The sequence below is a fragment of the Pogona vitticeps genome, chromosome 3 (genome assembly GCF_051106095.1).
Source record: "Pogona vitticeps strain Pit_001003342236 chromosome 3, PviZW2.1, whole genome shotgun sequence".
In the NCBI taxonomy this organism is placed as follows: Eukaryota; Metazoa; Chordata; class Lepidosauria; order Squamata; family Agamidae; genus Pogona; species Pogona vitticeps.
Genome location: NC_135785.1, coordinates 131,953,343 through 131,974,026, shown reverse-complemented (window position 1 = coordinate 131,974,026; position 20,684 = coordinate 131,953,343). Strand labels below are relative to the sequence as shown.

General features: G+C 41.0%; 1 protein-coding gene across 7 annotated transcripts in view; it reads right to left on the bottom strand.

Annotated features, from left to right (window-relative positions):
- TDRD3 (tudor domain containing 3) overlaps positions 1-20,684 on the bottom strand; it is a 267,090-nt gene that overhangs the window by 31,278 nt on the left and 215,128 nt on the right. For 2 of the 7 annotated variants that reach the window (XR_013543718.1, XR_013543717.1), the window contains exon 13: positions 9,724-9,852. The exons of the other annotated variants lie outside the window; for them this stretch is intronic. The gene's annotated coding sequence lies outside the window, so the exon portion shown is untranslated. The remainder of the gene's footprint in view (positions 1-9,723; positions 9,853-20,684) is intronic. 7 annotated transcript variants of the gene reach the window in all.

The window sequence follows — 20,684 nt, the reverse complement described above, 5'->3', positions numbered from 1 at the left end:
ACTCCATACTCTATTGATATTAAAGCATTAATATCCAGTGGCAGCAATGAAGAAAGAAGAGAGAAAACCTCGTGAAGGCCTGGGGAGATAGGGACTTCAGAGGGAAATTGCCATAGATTGGTGACCAGTGGCAGGATCCAATTTAATCCAGTAACATCTAAAAACAGAAAGGTTCCCAGAGCAGAAAAAAATATGTTTTAGTCAGGGGATCTGAAGTGGATGGAGTGGGTAACTCCCTAGAGCTTTTCAGGAGGAAAAGCTTAGTGGGGAGGCTCCTAAGCTCAAATAGGGGGGCTAAGATAGGGATAGGCTTTGAGGAAACCATTTCTGACATAAGGGTACCTCAAGCAAGGAAAGGACCAGTTGGCTAGCTTGTCCTGAGCTCAAAGGAGAGAGTTCTGAGGGGACAAAGCAGAGGCCAAGGTCAGAGAAACTGAGGTGACTCAAATCAGCAAAAGCCGGAAAGAGTTAAAGCTGATATTTCTGTTTATTTTGGTAGCTAGAGGCAGGGAGAAACTTTGTCTCATGCTAAAGGCCTGACTGGGAGCCAGAGGTCTAAACACAGTATCTTAACAATGGATGATTGCCATGAAGCAACTTTATTGCACAGACTATAACTCACAGAGAGAGAGAGAGAGAGAGAGAGAGAGAGAGAGAGAGAGAAGTGTACCTTTTAAATCTGAGGCTTGGAAATTGAATCTGAAGCAATCATAAATAATCATGCCTTCCACACAGGGGAAAATGGTGGCAGAGTTGCCTCCTGAGGTTGCAGATGACTCAGATCAGGAGGGGGAAGAAACTCAAAAAGGGATTACCTTAGAGAGGGAAATGGAGACCTCAAGGGGGGAGGATTCTATAGAATTCAGAAAATTGAAATTAGAGAAAGCACAGGTACGAGAATACAAGCTAAAACAACTAAAAATTCAAGCTTGGGCTGAGGAAAGACAGCGGGATTTAGAAATGGAAAAGGAAAAGTTGGGCCTGGAGAAGGAAAAGGAAAAGATAGCCCTGGAAAAGGTAAGGATGTCATTTGAACTAAGGAGGTTGGAGCTGACAGAAGAAGAAGAAGAAGAAGAAGAAGAAGAAGAAGAAGAAGAAGAAGAAGAAGAAGAAGAAGAAGAAGAAGAACAACAACAACAACAACAACAACAACAACAACAACAACAACAACAACAACAACAACAGCCAACCTAATTCAGAAGAAAGACATTTGTCCAAGTCAGACCTTAAAAGGCTCCCTGTATTTAGAAAGGGCGATGATTCTGAATCTTTCATGATTCTGTTCAAGCATGCATGTGAAGATTTTGCAGTGAGGGGATCAGAATGTCGGACTGTAATGAGGTCCCAGATAAGTGGCAAGTTAGTAGATATATACACCCAAATGTTATTGGATTTAGTGAGAGATTTTGAAGAATTTAAAAAGTTGGTATTCTCACGGCTTGGCATCAATGCTGAGCATTTGAGGTGGAAGTTCGGGGCACTGACAAAAAACCTGAAGAAACCTACTTTCAATTGGGGGCAAACTTGATCAACTATCTTGACAAATGGCTCCAACATGAAGGAGTTGAGTCTGTACAAGCTATTAAGAACATCATGGGGCTAGAGCACTTCTATTCACTTCTACTTGGAGACCTGATACCTAGTGAGAGATAAAAAGCTCAAAATTGTTCAGGAACCAGAAGTCACAGATTTTATTTCACATGTTAAAAACCCAAATTTTTCTGAGGTAAAAGTGGGAAAAAACCTGGGATGACAGTAAAAAGGATCCCAAGGGTTACGTCAGGAACCAGCAGGCAAGTGGTGGCAATTCTGTAGGCAAGCCCACAGAACTGAGCCAGCATAAAAATAAGAACTGGGAAGGGAGGGGAAATAAAACCCTTAGTTCAGAAGAGAAAAATTCGGATCTTGTTTTGGATGCGGAGAGAAAGGCCATTTCATTTCACAAAGTGCTAAAGCCAAAAAAGGGGGTCGAAAGACCAATTTAAATTTACTCAAGCCTAAGTCAGTGTACTGTGTACAGCAAAACAAAGTTACCTCAGAGAATGGTGAAACAGTAACTCATAATACAAGTGCAGCTAGGGCAAAGGGTCAGGAAAGGCAAGCAGAACAGCTACCTGAGGCTGAGCTCCTCCATTGCTACTTAATCCAACCAAGAGCTTTTTAAAAGTTCTGGAGACAGCATTTACGTAAATGAGACAAAATGTATGGCTCTGAAAGACTCTTGCTCTCAAGTTACTTTGTACCATCCAGACATAATCCCTCCAGAGTACATATTGAAAAATCAAAGCCTGACAGTTAAAGGGATAGGTACAGAAATAATAACCATGCCAGTGGCTGAGGTACCTATAAGTTATCAAGATTGGAAAGGATTATGGAGAACAGGTATAGCGGAGCTATTGCCTGCGCCCTGTTTATTTGGGATCAATCTCACTGAGCATGTCAAAAGTGTTTTAGTGCAGACTCGCTCCCAACAGAAAGAAGGCAAAGCAGAGGATAAGGGCGAAATTCAAACAGAGCTGGTGGGAGCAGAGGATTCTACAGCTGAATTAATACCAATTAAGATTCCCCTAGAAAACACATTTAAAAGGGAACAAAGAACAGATCCCACGCTGGATCAATATTTTTAGAAAGTTGGCAAAGGTCAGTTAACCCGAGAGTCCAGAAAGGTTCTTCCTAGAAAAAGACCTTTTGTTTAGAGAGACCATAGTGAATCCCAGAAGGGGAGGGGAGACTCACCACAAGCAGCTGGTTGTGCCTCTCAAATATTGAGTGAGGATAGTGGAATGGGGGCACACTGGTACCTTTTCAGCTCATTTGGGCATCACAAAAACTAAACAAAAAATTGCCCAAAACTTTTACTGGCTTGAAATGGAGGAGCAGATAAAAGAATTTCACCAGAGGTTTGAAGGAGGTCAGAGGCAAGGGGATTGCAGTGACAAAACTGACGCCAAGCTGTGTCCTTTACGTGACATTTTGAACCCAGTCCAATGCATTAGACATAGTTGGACTGTTGCCCAGAGTTACCCTGAGGGGAAACAGATTCATTCTGAATATCGTTGACTGGGCAACACGTTATCCCAAAGCAGTTCACCTGAGAAATATTGAGACTCAGACCACTGGAGATGCACTGCTGATGTATACGTGTTGCATGGGGTTTGCTTCTGAGTTCGTCACGTTTTTAGGAACCTCTTTCCCGTCCAAGAGGATGCAAGTAACATCCCAAGTGAACGAGGTATATTACATTAAACTGTTGGAGGGAGAGTCAGGAAGGACAGTAGTCCATGGGAATGTGATTAAGCCCTACTATGTTGTCTTGCTGGCATTGAAAGAAGCAGACAGTTAAAATCTCAAGTTACCTTATGGGGAAGGGAGGGGTGGACCCAAATACACCCCAGAGGAGGTCCAAACCAGTCACTCATTTTCCCCAGAACAACACAGAGAAACAGGAGCCGTGCTTATGAAGTACAAGCAGGTTTTCTCCAACAAGCCTGGAGTAGCCAAAGGTGTGCACAGGGTTGACACCGGGGATGCACGCTCACAGGCGGTTACACCTTAGAGCATCTTGAGTCTGTCTAGCCAAACTTTGGGGCCAGAAAGTGAAGTTTGGTCAATATAAGAGAAGGGAAGAGCCCAAGAGAAAACATGCATGGCCACATTGGAAAGGTAGAGGGGTGACCTATAAAAAGCTAAACAGGTAGAAACGTAGCTTAGCCCTGCCAGTGGTGCAAAATGCAAAAGGGTTGAGACTTAGGCTTGATCTTGCTAGGCCCTACCTAAAGAGTTTAGCCAAGAGCATCACAATATCTGCTCCAGCGGGAGAGGTGAAACTGTAGAGCAGCTAAAATAACATGGTGGAAAGAGAGATGGAAGACCATGCCATTGGCAGACCGTGTACGGAGAAGTCCCGAGTGCCAGACACACATCACCATAGCTGAGGGGTCTGGATTCGAAACAGGAGCCGCACCGAGCCAGGCGGATGACTGCAAGATCCTTCATCCAAGTACGGTCTGGAGAAGGAAGCTGTAGGTTGGCGAGAGATCCCAGCCATCAGTGATTTGTGAGTATCATGGAAGTGCAGAGGGAGGTCGACTTCACCACATCTCAAGCCACGCCAGAGGGTAGGACATTTCCTTTATAAGCACTACCACTCCAACAGAACTAGAATTATGGGCTTGCGAAAAGGACAAAATCACGTTGTTGAAAGAGATCTCAAATGCCACAATACTTGGACTGAAAAGAATAAAACTGGGACAAAAGAGACTCAAAATGCTGCAGCAGTCTGCCTTTAGACTGAAGACGAAGGGAATGGACTTTGGTAAAATGGCAAATGCAATAGAATGTTAATTGTACCATGTTAAATGTTATATGCTGTGTTTTCAATGAGGAAAAAATGTATGTATTAGAAGTGCTATGTGATGTTGTTGGGTAAGCACCTGTATATATGATTGAAATGGAGAGTACTGTAATTGAACTAGTGACTAGTGCAATTCAGCAAGGTTTAATGCATAGCGAGCATATAAGTTGTTTAATTATTACATATGTTCAAAGGTGGTAAGGTTTGATTATAATGCTGTAAAGTTGTTGGTGTACTTCCTTGTTGTTCATGAGGGTAAACAACTATAGGTTTTATCCCATGAAACAACTTTTTAAGGGTGGAGCTGTGTAGTGACTAGCCCTGCCTGTCTGTCACCGTAGAACATTGAAGAAGAAGCCAAGGAGTGGACAGAAGGTGGAGCCAAGGGGGGAGGGAGCTGGATATAAAGACTGGTGTATGGTAGAGATTCTGGTAGAGACAGACTGTTTGTAACTTAAAAGTATCTGGAAAGTGAGTTAGAAATCTGTAAGAGCCTAGATTGAAACTGAGGGTTAAAAGAGTTTTAAAGTTATAACAGATTTGATTCAAATACAAGTGATTGGCAACCTGTGATTTATCCCATGAATATTCATTGTTTATTTACTTCCCTGATCAAATAAAAGACTTAAGTTTTGAACAGCACTCAAGTCTCCATACTCTATTGATATTAAAGCATTAATATCTGGGGGCAGCGATGAAGAAAGAAGAGCGAGAACCTAGTTGGGGAATAGGGACGTCAGAGGAGATCGCCACAGTCCCCATGTCTAATGATTTCAAGAATCCTGGAATAATCATCTGTTTTGCCACCATCTATTTTAATTTGGTTTTTTCCCCCTTTATATAATATATTTTTAAATACCCACACATACACTCTAACTAAAATACAAAAATTGTTGAATATAGTCAAAGCAGACAAAAATGGGTAAGTTGACTGAAATATATGTAAAATAGTTTGGTACATCAAAATACAGGCAATAGTGATCTGTATATCCAAAATATGTGAATTTAAAATTTAAAAAATAGGAAAAGATACACAGGGTTCGATACATGATAATGCAAGGTAAGCTAAAAAGAGAAGAATGCACCTTACTGAATGTTTATGCACCAAACGACAAACAGGAAGAATTATTGACAAACATATCAAACAGGTTAGATAAATTAAGGAAAGGTTATGTGATAGTAGCAGGGGACTTCAATATGACCACAGACGTTTAAATATAAGACAAGATTACAAAAAGGAGAAAGGAGGTGTAAATACACAACATTGAATAAATTAATTAATAAAGCAGATTTGAAGGATGTTTGGAGGGAAATAGAAAGTGATTAAGAAACTTCTACTACTCATCAGTACATAAAACATATTCAAGAACAGATTACATACTTATATCTAAGGACTTATTGTCAGGGGTAAATAACATAGATATAAATGTTATTCAAATACTGTAACATGCTAGATTGAATACGGGACTGTAAAATGTGATTATAAAGAGGGTGTAAGATTGAAAATTGCCACAAATATCTACTGACATCAACACATAATTGAAGGGTTTCTAAAAGAACTTGGAAGAGAATTGAGAAATAAATGAGAAAGAAAGAGGGCAAGCAAAAGTAATATAGGGCACTGTGAAGGCTGTCACCAGATGATATCCATTCAAAATGGCATGTATGCTTAAAGAACAGCAAGATAAAATAATACATGAATTAGAAGAAAATATAAAAGAATTGGAATGAACAGTTATAAAAATTAGAGATAAGAAAGTGATAATGAAACGACAAGTAAAGAGGAAAGGGAGCAGCAGGAGCAGCAGCAGGAGGTGGAGACGGGGGAACATTCAAACACGCTTGGGTGCATCTTGCTGCTGCCTTCCCGCCTGCCCAATCACCATCTCCAGTGGGACCGATGGGCTCAGCTCAAATTAATGCCTTGTCTCTTCTGGTGGTGGACACAGGAGGCGGCAGAGGTGGAGGCAAACAAGCACTCGGGCACCTCTTCCTGGTCCCGCCGCCGGATCACCTCCTCTAGTCTCCTTAGGGCAGGGGACAAGGTAGCGACGTGAGCTAGAGGTGAGCCCCAGCAGTTGCACTGGAGAATGTGATTGGACAGGCAGCAGAGACAGCAGCAGGAGGAAGAGACGGAAGTGGAGGAGAAGTTGCCCATTATCTGTTCCTCCGCCTCCATCAAGGGTCAAAATTAGGGGGTCATTTTATACATTGGGGGTCGTGTATACGGAAAAAAATGGTAAGCTGATAAAGAGATCAAGTGGTGACAGTGTGTCAGAGGGCATGTTGGGATACATTTGTGAGCCCTGTGTTTGGTGAGACAAGCAGGGGCCACGGGGTAAATGACACAGAAGAGTACAGACAAGTAGCAAGGAATTGCAAGGATGGCATTGTGATGATTTGTGTTTTTATGTGTATTAGAATGGGATATGTAGTCCTAAGATTGTCCCAATAGCATCCATTTTGATTTAAAGTCTGTTCTGTAGTAGGAAAGTTTTACATGCTGTTTCAGAGAAGCTTCGCTCTCTGGTTATCTCGTTGCTAAGGTGAGCAGAGAGCAGAGACTTTCGTAGTCAAAATAATCCTGCCACAAAGTATGATAACAACTGAAGCTCCATGAGAAAGTTAGGCGGAACAAGACCCAGGAGGGGGTGTTCCTTATGAAGAATTCTGGGAAGAAGAAGGAAGTTAGTAAGGAGTTGGAAAAAAAAGATGGAGTTGGACTGAGAAAGGGTAGACACGTGCTTTTTCCCTTAATGGACTATTTTTCCTACCATGGACTGATGGGAGTTAACTGGATTTCATCTAGCATCAACCTATGAAGACCCAAGACACGTGAGATGGACTGTATTATGTTTTTCATTAGTTAGTATATTTCTTTATTTTTCCAGCTGGAGTGGGGGAGTGGAGTGTTCCGTTTGTCTTGATATGAAAATGTAACCACTAAACTATATTACTATCAACTGAAACCTTTTCTAAAGCAATTCTTTTCAATAAAGCAGTAATGATTAAATCTGAATGTATTAGTTCTTGCACAGACTAGCTGAATGTCTAATTGGCCACGTGTGTTTGCTACCAAAGATTCAGAGCCAGATTATTCTGAGTATAGCTCATGGATTTGTCTGTGTGTGTTGCTTTCTTAATAAAGGGGATTGGCTTTTGAGGAAGAAGTTTAGACAGGACCTGGCTGAGACCTAAGTGGCTCTGCTCAGCAGTTAGAGGTTTGTCTGGATTTCGTACTCATCCCAGTCTCCGGCACCCCCATAAATCTCTTTGGAGATAAGGGGCTGCTTACAGGCATTAGGAGGGAAAAAGCTGAGAATGAGCTGCGGCTAACAAGATACACTTAAAAGGAAAAAAAGCATTCTTCAGGTACATGATTAGGAAAAGACAAAAAAGGACATAGTGGCACAGCTCCACAACAGAGATGGAAAAATGATAACAGAGGACAAAGAAAAGGCAGAACTGAATTCCTATTTTAGCTCAGTCTTTTCCCAAAGGACAGACTATGACCCTCCAGACAAATATGAAGTGCAGGTGGAGGGGACAAGATTGCAGTTGGAGACTGAGAAACAAACAGTCAAGGAATACCTCACAACCTTGAAAGAGTTCAAGTCTCAAGGGCCAGATGAACTGCATCCAGGAATATTGAAGAAACTGGCTGCAGAACTCCCAGAACAACTGTCTGCTATTTTCTTAAAATCATGGGAAACAGGTGAGGTGTCAGGTGACTGGAGGAGGGCTAATGTTGTCCCTATCTACAAAAAGGGCAAAAAGGAGGAACCTCTGAACTACAGACCTGTCAGTGTGACAACAACCCCTGGGAAAATTCTGTAACAGATGATAAAGTGGTTACTATTCAAACACCTAGAAAACAAAGCAGTAATAACTAGAAGCCAGACTTATCTGATCTCGTTTTTTAATTGGGTAACCTATCTGACAGAGGGAATGACACTATATATCTTGACTTCAGCAAAGCTTTTGACAAAGTGGTCCATGACATCCCGATTACTTATTTATTTGATTAGTAAGCTAACTAGGTGTGGGCTGGATAGAATAACTGTCGGATGGATACACAGTTGGCTACAGAATTGTAGTCAGAGGGAGATAATTAATGGCTCCTTCTCAAACTGGGAGGAGACAACAAGTGGGGTACCCCAGGGCTCATTCCTAGGTTCTGTGCTCTTCAGCAGTTTTGTTAATGACCTGGATCAGGGGATACAGGGAATATTAATCAAATTTGCAGATGTAGCAAAATTAGGTGGAACAGCTACCACTCTGGAAGACAGAAACAAAATTCAAAATGATCTTGATAGACTTTGACCACTGGGCTGAAAACAACAGAATGAAATTCACCAGGATAAGTGCAAAGTATTGCACCTTGGAAAAAGAAACCAAACATGCAGTTACAAGATGGGGGATACCTGGCTCAACAATACTACGAGTGATAAGGATCTTGGAATATTGTAGATCACAAGCTGAATATGTGCCAATGGTGTGATGTAGCTACAAAAAAGGCAAATGCTTTTTTAGGCTATATTAACAGAAATATTAATAGAAAAGTATAATTTCCAAATCCCATGAGGAACTGGTTCTCCTATGTTCAGCATTCGTTAGATATCATCTTGCGTACTGAGTCGTTCTGGACACTGCACTTCAAGAAGGATGGCAAGAAATTAGAGTTCAGAGGAGCACAACAAGAATGATCAGGGGAATGGAAACCAAGCCCTATGAGGAAAGCCGGAAAGAACTGGGCATCTTTAGCTTTCAGAAAACACTGAGGGGAGATATGAGAGCATTATTCAAATACTTGCAAGACTGTCATACAGAGGAGGGGTGGGGTCTGTTCACAATCATCCCTGAGTGTAGGACACACAACAATGGGCTCAAGTTACAGGAAGCCAGATTTTGCTTGACTATTAGTAAAAGCTTCCTAATTGTTAGAGCAGCATGGCAGTGGAACCAATCACCTCAAGAGGTACTGAGTGTGCCAACACTGTAGGTGTTCAGGAGAAATTTAGATAACCACCTGGCAGATCTGCTTTGATCTGCTCTGCTTTCTTGCCTTGAGCAGAGGATTGAACTTGATGGCCTTATAGACTTTATGATTCTATGATTCTAAAGGAATAGGTTATAGGGAAATTAATAAGATAAATTTGTTTGCAGATGAATCCAACAGATACAATAGAGTAGTAAAGTACATTTAAAAAAATTTGAGGAAATAACTGGATTAAATGTAACTTGGGAGAAGTTGGAATGTCTATTGTTAAGTTACAATGAAAATGGGAAGATAAAGATGAAAGGTATATTTGAGGGAAGATTGGAAAAGGTAATTAAATATTTAGAGATAAATATTACATGGAACTTACAAAATATGGGATGTCACTTCTGCTCGGGAGGGTTGAGCAGCTAAGAACTGAACCTTCGCATCACCGACATGGTAAACAACTTTAAAAATGCATTTCTTCCTTCTGAAGACTGTTTTTTTCTGCATAAACCTTCGGAGGGAAAGATGGGAAAGATAAGGAATGTGTACATCTAGTTAAATTCTCTAAAGACTGTGTTGATTTAAAGTTGAATACTGCTTTCACTTTAGACTCTGATAAGCTATTAGAGTTTTTTAGAGCCCTGCTTTTAATGAAAAGCTCTCAACAACAATATTTAATCCTAATTATTTTTCTCTATGCCAAAGAGGAAAGATAAGGCTGTTAAAATTCTAGCTTGGACAAAAGATAAAGCTTTAGTTAAAACTTCTGACAAACCATCGGATTGCAGTTTGGAATGCTTGACGAGGGTAGTTTCGCCAGTCCAACCCAAAGAAAAACAAAACAAATAGGAAACAATGGACGAATTGACGCAGATTGTGAAGGACATGTCCTGAAAAATGGGTCAGGTGTTCGAGCAAGTAGAGACAAGCCAAGTCTATTGAAATGAGCATTAATAAGCTTCAGGATCAAGTTTCAAGAATGACAAAGGAGTTGTTAAACAGAAAATTAAAAAGCTGGGGGACAGGGCAGAAGCAAATGAAAGCAGGATAAGCAGCCTGGATGAGCGAATCAGCGATAATTCCAGAAGGTCCAATATTAAAATGAATTCTTTTCCAGAAGATCTTTAAAGGAAATTAAAAAGTGTAGTAAAGGATACGGGGTTTATTAAGATAAAGTACTGAATGGAAAAGATGAAAGACAGAGATTCTATAAAAGAGGTAGTGGAGGAAGAGGGAATTTCATGGTTAAACATACTTCTATTAAAAAGATGCACAAAAGAATAAAAAAAGAAAGGAAGAAGAGGGTAGAATAATGACAAAAATTGAAGAAATTATTTTAAAAAGACAGAAATTTGAAGCACTGAAAAAGAAGCAAAATATATAAATTGCTAGTACAATTTGGACATGATCCATGAGTGTTAAAAGATAAATGGCAGGAAGATTTGGTTAAAGAAACTAAAGGGGAAGACTGGAGTAAAATGTGGAATAAGAGAATTATGAAGAATATGCCCATAAGGGTTAAAGAAAATTGTTACAAGGTAGTGTGGAGATGGTACCTAACACTGGTGAAGTTGAATATATTAAATAAAAAAATGTATCATCTCTGTGCTGGAGGTGCAAAAAAGAAGGGACATATTTACATCTGTGGTGGTTTTGTGAAATAAGGAAGATAAATAATAATGGATGTTGGATTTTAAGGAAATTAGGATTAGATATTCAAATGTCTCCAATGATTGCTTTACTGAATATGGTTAACAATAATCAAGTGAAGAGAGACGAAAAGGAACTAATCATTATAATGTTTACAGTGGTAAGGTTAATAATGGCAAAGAACTGGAAAGCAAAAAGAAAAAAGAAAAAAAGAAAGAAAGAAAAACATACTGCTTATATACCATCTCATAGCACTTAAAACACTCTCTGGGTGGTCTGCAAGTTAATTATGCAGGCTATACACTGCCTCTCCCAGCAAGTTGGGTACTCATTTTACTGACTTTGGAAGGCTGGTTATCTGGGACTGAAATTTGTAATGTATTTCTATAATATGTATTTTGGAAAGGGAGGGGGTATACACTGGGAGAAGAATCAGTGTGTTTCTGAAGACAATTTGGGTGATATGAAATGTAGGAACAAAGAATATAAACTTATTCCTGAGGGGGAAGGGGCACTGGTGGAGAAATGTGGATATGAGAAATGTATTTTAAGTGTAGTTGATTTAATGTTATGTATTGTAAATGTGTTATTGGTTTATTTTCTTTTGTGTATTAAAAAAGAAAGAAAGGTTGCCATTGTCTGCATGAGGGGTGGGGAAGCTTCACTTTTTAAAAAAAATCAACTTGAAAACCATTTATCTAGCAGCCTGTCTGCTACATCTGTGCCAAACCTGGTGCTGATGAGGTCAAGTTTCAAAGTTATATTTGAGGAGGTCTCCCTATTTTTGAGTTGCCTTATGGAATGCTGAATTGGGTTGTTGCACAGTATCTACTGCTGCATGCTTATGCAGGATAATAAAAACAATGTGAGAAGCAGAAGGACTTTCTGCTATCATGGCAGCGAATGGTTACTTTTATCCAACAATAGGTCTATTCCTGATAGTGAAAACATTACTGTATCCTAACCCTGTTCTACCTACGTACAAAGAAAGATAGCTGTAGGTTACTATGATTATTAAGGTATATTTCAACAGTATTAGTGCCAATGGATTGGATTTTTTTGGGGGGGGATCAATTTCTATTATTATGCAAACAGCTAGATGTTGAATACTAGTTATTTGTGCTCTTGACTCTTGTTGCACATAGCTAACAGAGTTAAGAAATAGTGAGGCTGTTGGCCTGCCTCCAAAGATACTCTGCCAAAAGAACTAGTTTTTAAATAAGAGAAAATATATTGATTTCTCTTTAAAACATTTTTTATCAGTCCTGGACCTCCACCGTTTTCTTTATTCCATTATTTTCACATATTCTTTCATATTTTCATATATTCTTTCATATTTTGTATCAACCTTTCAATCTGGTTTAGCCCTCATCAGTCTTATCTCTGTTCTAGCTTTTGTAACCTACAACGTGTAGGTAGGCTAGATAAGCAAAGTATTAGCTGGGAAAAGCCATAATGAGAAGCCAAATAATGACTGCCAGAATATGGGATGTTGAGATTCTAGGAAAGTTATTTTTAATGATCTAAGCTAGGGCTAGGCAACTGTGGATCTGCAGGTGGTTTTGTTTTAAAGCTCCATGTAACCCTAGTCAGCACAGTCAATGCTGAAGCGTTAGAAACTACCCACATCAAAACATGGAGGAGCACAGTTGGCCACCTCTTATCTAAGGAAAAGCTAGGAGAGCAATCACTTCAAGAAAGCTTACCTGCAACAGTAGTTCTTCAGGTTATTCTCTGTGAAAATATGGAATCTTTGTAAATGGCAACACTCAAAACTGTGTAGAGGGGCAAAAGGACGGTAGCAAAAAGCCCACCTCAAACGCTCAGTGCACATCCCACCTTCTTGCTAAATTCCTGTTGCCAGTATATGAAGGAGCACCATAACAAAAGGTAAAGGTAAAGGTTCCCCTTGACAATTTTTGTCCAGTCGTGTTCGACTCTAGGGGGCGGTGCTCATCCCCGTTTCCAAGCCATAGAGCCAGCGTTTTGTCGAAAGACAATTTTCCGTGGTCACATGGCCAGTGCGACTTAGACACAGAACGCTGTTACCTTCCCACCGAGGGTGGTCCCTATTGATCTACTTGCATTTGCATGCTTTCGAACCGCTAGGTTGGCGGGAGCTGGGACAAGCAATGGGAGCTCACTCCGTTGCGTGGATTCGATCTTACGACTGCTGGTCTTCTAACCCTGCAGCACAGGCTTCTGCGGTTTAGCCCACAGCGCCACCACGTCCCTACCATAACAAAAGGACACCAGAAACAGGGAAAAAAGGAATGGTTTGTGCTTCAACTCCAGTGTCATGGAGTTGAGGCAGTATGGGATATGTATTCAGAGAAATGTAAGATGGAGTCAGACAGGTTCTGTGTGAAGATGATGTTTTTCTAAGTGCTATGAGAGTGTTTTTCTGAAGATCGATACAGCGTGGTTCGAGATAAAACTGAAGGCCGAACCGAGGAGCCCGTGAAAGACTCAACATTCTGAGCTAATTGGAGAAGAGATAAAACACCTGTACTTTCACGGGAATTGAGGGAAGAAGAAAGTGTTACAGCTCTTTGAGACTAATTGGTTAACAGTCATTAAGTGTCAAGAAGAAGGGAGGAGTTAGAGAATGTAGAAAATGGATGATGGGTTATGTGAAAGAAGTTCTGATCTGGAAGTCGATTCCATGATGATGGGAGAAAGACAGAACTTGATGGTTCGAGCATGTGGCTTGCAGGAGAATGTAAGTGAAGAGAAAGAAGAAGGTGGAGCTAGCCCACCTTAGTAGTGTTTATTATTTTAATGGGGATAAGTTATTTTATTTGACTGTAATCATCTTTGAATATGTTCTTTATGCTGAAGCTTGAGAAATATAAACTGATTCTATGAAACTATTTTTCTAATAAAAATTAATTATAAAAATTCTTACATAAGGAGTGGTCCCTTGAACAGCAGGGTCTAGCTAAATCCAGGGAGTGGAGAGGGCCACAGACTCTTAAATCTTTAAGAGTCCTACCTAACTGAGCTATTGTGGGTTCTAAGGAATCACAAAACCCATGTGTCTGTACTTGCAAAGTACTGGGTAAAAGTAAAGTGTTCTTTTAAGGTCAGTCTTGTTTAGGGTTGCCAGATACATTGGTACCAAAAGGAGGACATAGAAAGACAAAAAGGAGGACAAAGGAGGACATATTGAATGTTTCATTTGAATCCACATTAAACCCGAAATCAATACAATTTTATTATAATTCCTGCCAATAAACGTCTCTTAGTGAACTGACTAAGAAACAGTCATGTTAAAAAAATAAAAATAAATTCAATGGAGGCTTTTTTCAAAATACCAAAGAACATTATTTAAACAGCTAATTGTACAATTACTACCTTTTAATTTTTATTAATTACATGGCACATTTCTCAGAGGAGCCAACTTTTCGCAGAAGATCTTCATTAGCAATCACATATGCATAAAACTGTTCACAAGTAATATTCTTCAAATTGTACTTTGTGAAAATGATTCCTTTTACAGAGTCAATGAAGAGTCTATTCCTTTCCTTTGTCCATTGAGCATTAATCAAGGAGAACACTCTTTCCACATTGCCATTGTGTCCAGGAATACAGAAGAATAATTCACAAATTTTAAGTAACTCTGAAAAGCAACTTGCATTTGGGCAACTTTGGAAAAATAAACTCCACTGTTCATGCAAGAGTCTTTCAAAAAACTGTTCATTCTAGTCCCAAGTGTGTCAGCTGTCTTTTACTAGGTGTCTACTAAATATTCCAGTTCTACCCAGTTCAATTTAGAGTCTAAACAGAATCTTGAAATACTTGATGTTCTCAGCAGAGCTAAATGCAATGGAGATTAAATTTTGCAATGTTCCTTTTTTCATGGTTTTATGGAAAAATCAAGTCTCTCTCTCTCTGTGTGTCTCTCTCCCTCTCCCTCTCCCTCCCTCTCTCTCTGACACACAAACCCTTCCTCAATGTTCAAACAATCAGTTGCTTCAGTTCACTGTGTCCATTTTCTCTCATGTCCATTTCCACCCATCCCTCCCTCGCACCTTTGAGCCTTCTCTCCCTTGCAGTCACAACCCTTTTTCATGGTTTTATAAAAGTAAGTCTCTTTCTCACTCACATACACCCTCGCTCCCTCCCTAAATTTTCTACAATCTTACTTTTAAACAAGCTCTGTAAAGCCACCAGTCGCTCTCTCGTACCTTTCTTCCCTTCTTAATTGAAGTTTTACCTCGTGCTCTCAGTCACCTCCCCCAGAAGCAGTCATTGATTGCCCCAGACTTTGTTGCACAGCGTGACCAATTAAACTGGCTTATCTCAGATCAGAACGGAGGATTTACGAGTGTGGAGGATTTACAAATGCCTTACAACCAAGGAAGGAGGGAGAGGTGATTTACATTTTGAGGTTTGGCTGCACGGGAAGGGGGTGAAGATAGAAAAGCCAGACATTTTAAAGCTGTCTGCCGGAGAGAGGATTTTAGCTTCAAAAGGAGGACATGTCCTCTCTTTGGCGGACGTCTGGCAACCCTAGTCTTGTTCAAGGGGCTTATGCTACGCACTGCTGAGGCCTTAGGACTTGCCTCAGCACAAAGGTGGTACGTAAGTGGCCTGTCAAACTCTCTGACTGAGTGCTAAGTGCTCCTTAGGGAGGCCAGAGCATCACATGATGGCAGCAGTGGGCTGTACAATCTGAGCTGTTTAGAAACCATTCTGCTGGAATCCGTTTTGCATATTCAAAGAAATACAGAATAAAGTGGCTTTTCCCTATATTGCTATTTTGCTAAGGCAGAGCAAGCAGTAAAAAGGAGCAAATCTACAAGTATTCTGTGAGCTGTTAGTTTTGCTTAAGCAGAATGACAGGGAGAGGGCATGGAAAGCCCTCACAAGACCTTCGACCACTGTGGGGGTACCATTCCCAAGGTTGCTAAGCCACATGGGTGTTGTAGTGAGGGAAAACTCTCCTAGCATCCTGTGGCTGCTTCTGAGGGGAGGAGCTGCCACCATTCTTCCTTTCTCATTATCATAGAGAGCTTGCTATAGAGGCCTTTCCTTAGGCCAGTCAGAGGGTTTGTTTAATTGCCTTTCTCCAGACCAACCCAAATAGCATGATGTAACCATTGTCCTATCTGAATTCTATTTACTATCTGTAATGCTGTCATTACCTGCGACCTTGTAATGTTAATAAAAGGACAGTCTCCTGGTGGCAGAGAGGCAGAACGTCACAGATGGAGAAGACTCCTCATTCTGCTTCCTTGCTGAGTCGCCCACCAGGAGTACTGCTGGCAGGCACCCATCTGTGTGTGTGGCTGACTTCTTTAATCTATTGCTAAGAGACTCTTTGCTATCCATTATCTGGTGATCACCACAAAGCCCATCAGCCTGCTCATTGCCTGAACCCAACAGACCACAAGAAGTAGTGGAGGTTAAAGTTGTAGAAGCTTGAGCTGGGGCTACCGATGAAGCCAGCAGCTGTGACCCAGTGCAATGGACAAGCCCAGGGGCAGCGGTGGCAGCTTGAGCAGTGGCTACCGAAAGAGCTAGCAGTGGTGAACCAGCACTGTGGTTTGGGCCAAAGACAAGGAAACACTCCGGAGAAATGGCAGTCTGCGTCCGGGAGGTCAGAGACCAAGCATCTTGTGCAGCAAGAGTAAGGGCAGCTTAGGAGAGCAGCAGGCTCATTCCTCACCCTGAAGATGTATACAGCCAGAGAGCAGGAGCAGCTTCAACTCAACCTTTGTCTAAAGTGGATGTGATCATCGGACTCCTGATGGAATCCTTAATCGTGCAGAGGCATATGGAACACCCTGGAAGAGATGCAGACCCAGACCCCGAGAGGATTTGCTGTTTCTGAACAACGGTCGGGTAACCAGCTGGGAGAGGTGGCACCCCTAGCACCAGATGACACCATTTGGCGCCAACAAGACTTCGGGAACTCCCAGGCAGAAGATGCTTCAGGAAACTTTCAACCCCAGAGAGCAGCCTTGCTAGCTCCCAGACGGAGAGAAATTAACTTTCAGCTAGCTGAGGAAGACCTTCCGTCACCAGAGACAGAAAACACTTCCAGAGAGTACCCACCCCAGAGAGAAGCCTTGCTAGCTCCCAGACCGTGAGGAATTAACGGTCAGCAAGCCGAGAAAGGAAACTTTCAGTTACCGGATGACTTTGTAAGAGATACCATGAGTGTGGAGAAGACCCAGAGAGATGATGCACCAGAAGGATTCCTGCTCAAAGCCACATCGTTTCAGACTCCTGACCAGAGAGATGATGCAGCCGGTGCCAAAGACCTGATTGACTTGGGAGTTTGCAAGCAGATGATCTTAAAAGCAGTTGCCAACTCCAAGAAGCAGCACTGCCAGCTCCTGAGCCGCAAGGAGTTAATTCACCACCAGCTGAGAAGGAAGCAACATAAGATGGAAGAATGCCAGCTATGCAGATTACTTTTGGTCAGCTGGAAATCTTGGAGATGCTAATGAGGACAGGAAAACTATTCAGCCCTTTCCGTGGTCACCGTGCATCGAGGCCTTGGATTTACAATGCATGATTTCCAAGCAGTCTGTGTGGATTCATATAAGGATGGGTGAAAATTTGTTTTTACGATATTTTGAGTTTAGAGAGCCTAAATTACTGACTGGACTTAACCTGCAAGCAGATAAGCTCTAGCAGTTATTGACTGACTTAATGGAGCAGCCAAAGAGCTCCCTCATTTTCCCTAGCATGCCTTCAAACAAAGTAACTGTTAGGTTTGCAGGCTTTACCTATAAGATCACTGGCTGATGAATCTTTGCCTATGCCTTTACGACAACTGAACACAGAGACTCTAACTGAAGGGCCAGAGGATGCAGATCCTTCCCTCATAGACCCGTGTTCTCAAGCCATTGTAACAAATGCTCCTTTAAGGGAAACCCATTTGCTTCATGACTTGGGGGGGATGTAAAAGCAGTTTTGAAAGAGACAGTAAATGTCTTAATGAATGATCCTTCCTTTGAGGAAACTGGACAAAAGAGTGGCTGGGGCCTGAATCCCCCAGGGCAGAGCAACCCCCACTTGCCAGACTGGTTTTGCCAGCCGAAGAGCAACTGCTGTTGCCTGAGAAACAAGAAACAGATCCCACCAAGGTTGTTAACCCAGGAGAGGAGTTTGTGTCTGCAAAGCAACTTCAGGTGCCTGAGAAATCTGAAGCAGCACCCACAAAATTAGAGTTTATGTCTGAAATGATGGGTTCAGATGAGTTCAAAAAGAATGTGGAAAATGACTTTAACAGCCCTGCGAACGCAAGCTGACCAGCCTCAGGCACTGAGTCAGACCAAGCCTGTAATTTTTTTCTGGGACCAGAACGGTCTACTGTATCGCCAGTTTGCCCAAGGTTTTAGAGTTGATTTAGAGCAGTTTAGTCTACTCATGGTGCCTCAGCAATACAGGCAAAAGGTGCTGGAACTGGTACATAATTGTCTGTCTTCGAGACACCTGAGAACCAAAAAGACTTTGCAGAGAGTCACTAAATATTTTTAGTGGCCAAAAATGAAGATATCTGTGAGAGACTTTGTTTTTTCTTGAGGCATATGCTGGGGGGGGGGGGGCGGAGCACAGAGACTCTGTTCTTGCCTTGAACCCCCTCAGACCTAACAAGCTAGAGATTTCCTGGGAATGCCCAGGCAAAATTTTACAGAGAGTTGGAACTGTGAATTATCTTGTTTAAATGTCTGGTTTTGGGGAAAAACCTACCATTTATCAAGTCAACAGCCTGAAACCACATCAGGATAGAGCAGCTGTCATTCTGAGGTGTAACACTGCTTGTGTTAGACCAGAGGAGGAAACCATTGATATTTTGTCTGATTTGGAAAATGCTGGAAATGGACTAGACAACTTTGTTAGTTCATGTAATCCTGATGAGCAGGAGTGGCTTTCTCAGATTCTAGAATATTGTTGTTTAGTTCAGTGGTTCTTAACCTTTGTTATTCAGATGTTTTTGAACTGCAACTCCCAGAAACCCCAGCCAGCACAGCTGATGGTGAAGGTTTCTGGGAGTTGCAGTCCAAAAACATCTGAGTAACAAAGGTTAAGAACCAGTGGTTTAGTTGTTAAGTTGTGTCTGACCAGAGCACACCAGACCCTCCTGTCTTCCACTGCCTCCTGGAGTTGGGTCAAATTCATGTTGGTAGCTTTTTTAAAAAACATTTTATTATTTTTTAAAACATACATACCTACAAAAGCAAACAAAAACCTGCAAAACACTAACACATAAAACTAATAAAACATACAAGACTAACAGAACATACAGGTGGGGAGGAATTTCCCATACCAGTTTATCTATTATATAATTTCTGACTACAGGAATAATATATCCACGTGCATCTACACATGTTATATTTCACATCCCTTTTTTGTATATCTAATTAAGTATCTAACAACCTAGGTTGATAATAAACGTTATAAATTCTCTCATCTGCATTTCCATCCACCTAAATCTCATCATAAACATTCCTCATTTCCTCTTTAACATTACTTATCCACCCATAATATCCATATAGGCCAGTTCATTCCTTGAAGGTGTTCATTCTTATAAACAGAAAAATATTTGTCTAATCTTCTCAACATAATCACTCTTATAATTCACACATACGGTGGTGCCCCGCATAGCAAGGATAATCCGTTCCGGATAAACTGTTGCTATCCGGAATCGTTGCTATATGGGGGATAAACTCACAGCTATGTGGAAATCCTCCATACGGCCGCCATTTTCGCCACCTCGATAAGCGAGGAAACCGTGTGAAAACGCTGTGGGCGGCCATTTTTTCTTCCGGCGGCCATTTTGGAACTGCCGATCAGCTGTTTTCCACACATCGCAATGTGAAGATCGGTAAGCAAAATGCTTACCGATCATCGCAATCTGATTTTCACCCATTCTAAACATCGCAATGCGATCGCTATTCGTCATTAAACGGGGCGCTCGCTATGCAGGGCACCACTGTATTTGATATTTCGATATACATGCCTTACAAACAAAACCCAATATTATTATTCATCATCATTTCTAAAGTTCATGAATAACATATGCTTGTCTAGCATTAAATTTCATATCTGGCCAAATTTGCTTATAGTATATTAGTCATGTTGCTTTATATGTTAATTATATAAATATCTTAAACCTATTGATTTCTATTCTTTGTTCAGCAAGTAACTTTTTCATTTTTATTTATCAACTCCAGTGTTATCAAACCAGGATTGGCCTCTCTAATCTTGTCAACATTGTCACTATTATAATCACACATATTTAATGTCTCATGTGCCTCACAAACAAAAGATCCACTATTATTATTCATCATCATTTCTAAAATTCATGGATATCAGACCAGAATTAGCCTCTTGCCTCCTTTTTTCATTTTTTTCTTTTCCCAGTTTTGAGATACCATCTATATTTCTTTAAAACATTTTCTATATGGTTGACTAAATTCATCCCCATATAGACAGTGGTTTGGTCTTGGAGCAACATAGTGTGTGATCTCTGATTGTGAATTTCTGCCCTCAAATTTGCCCATTTCTCCCCCTTTGCATATTTTCTTTTCGGAAGAGTCTTGAGATTTTTTTCTCCTTTCCCAGCCCCCCTTTCATCTTTTTAGGCATCTTTTGGAGAAAAGGTGTTGTCTTCTCTCTCTCTCTGACGACGGGCAGTTGTTAAGATTCATGGTTTGCCTGTACTACTTTGAG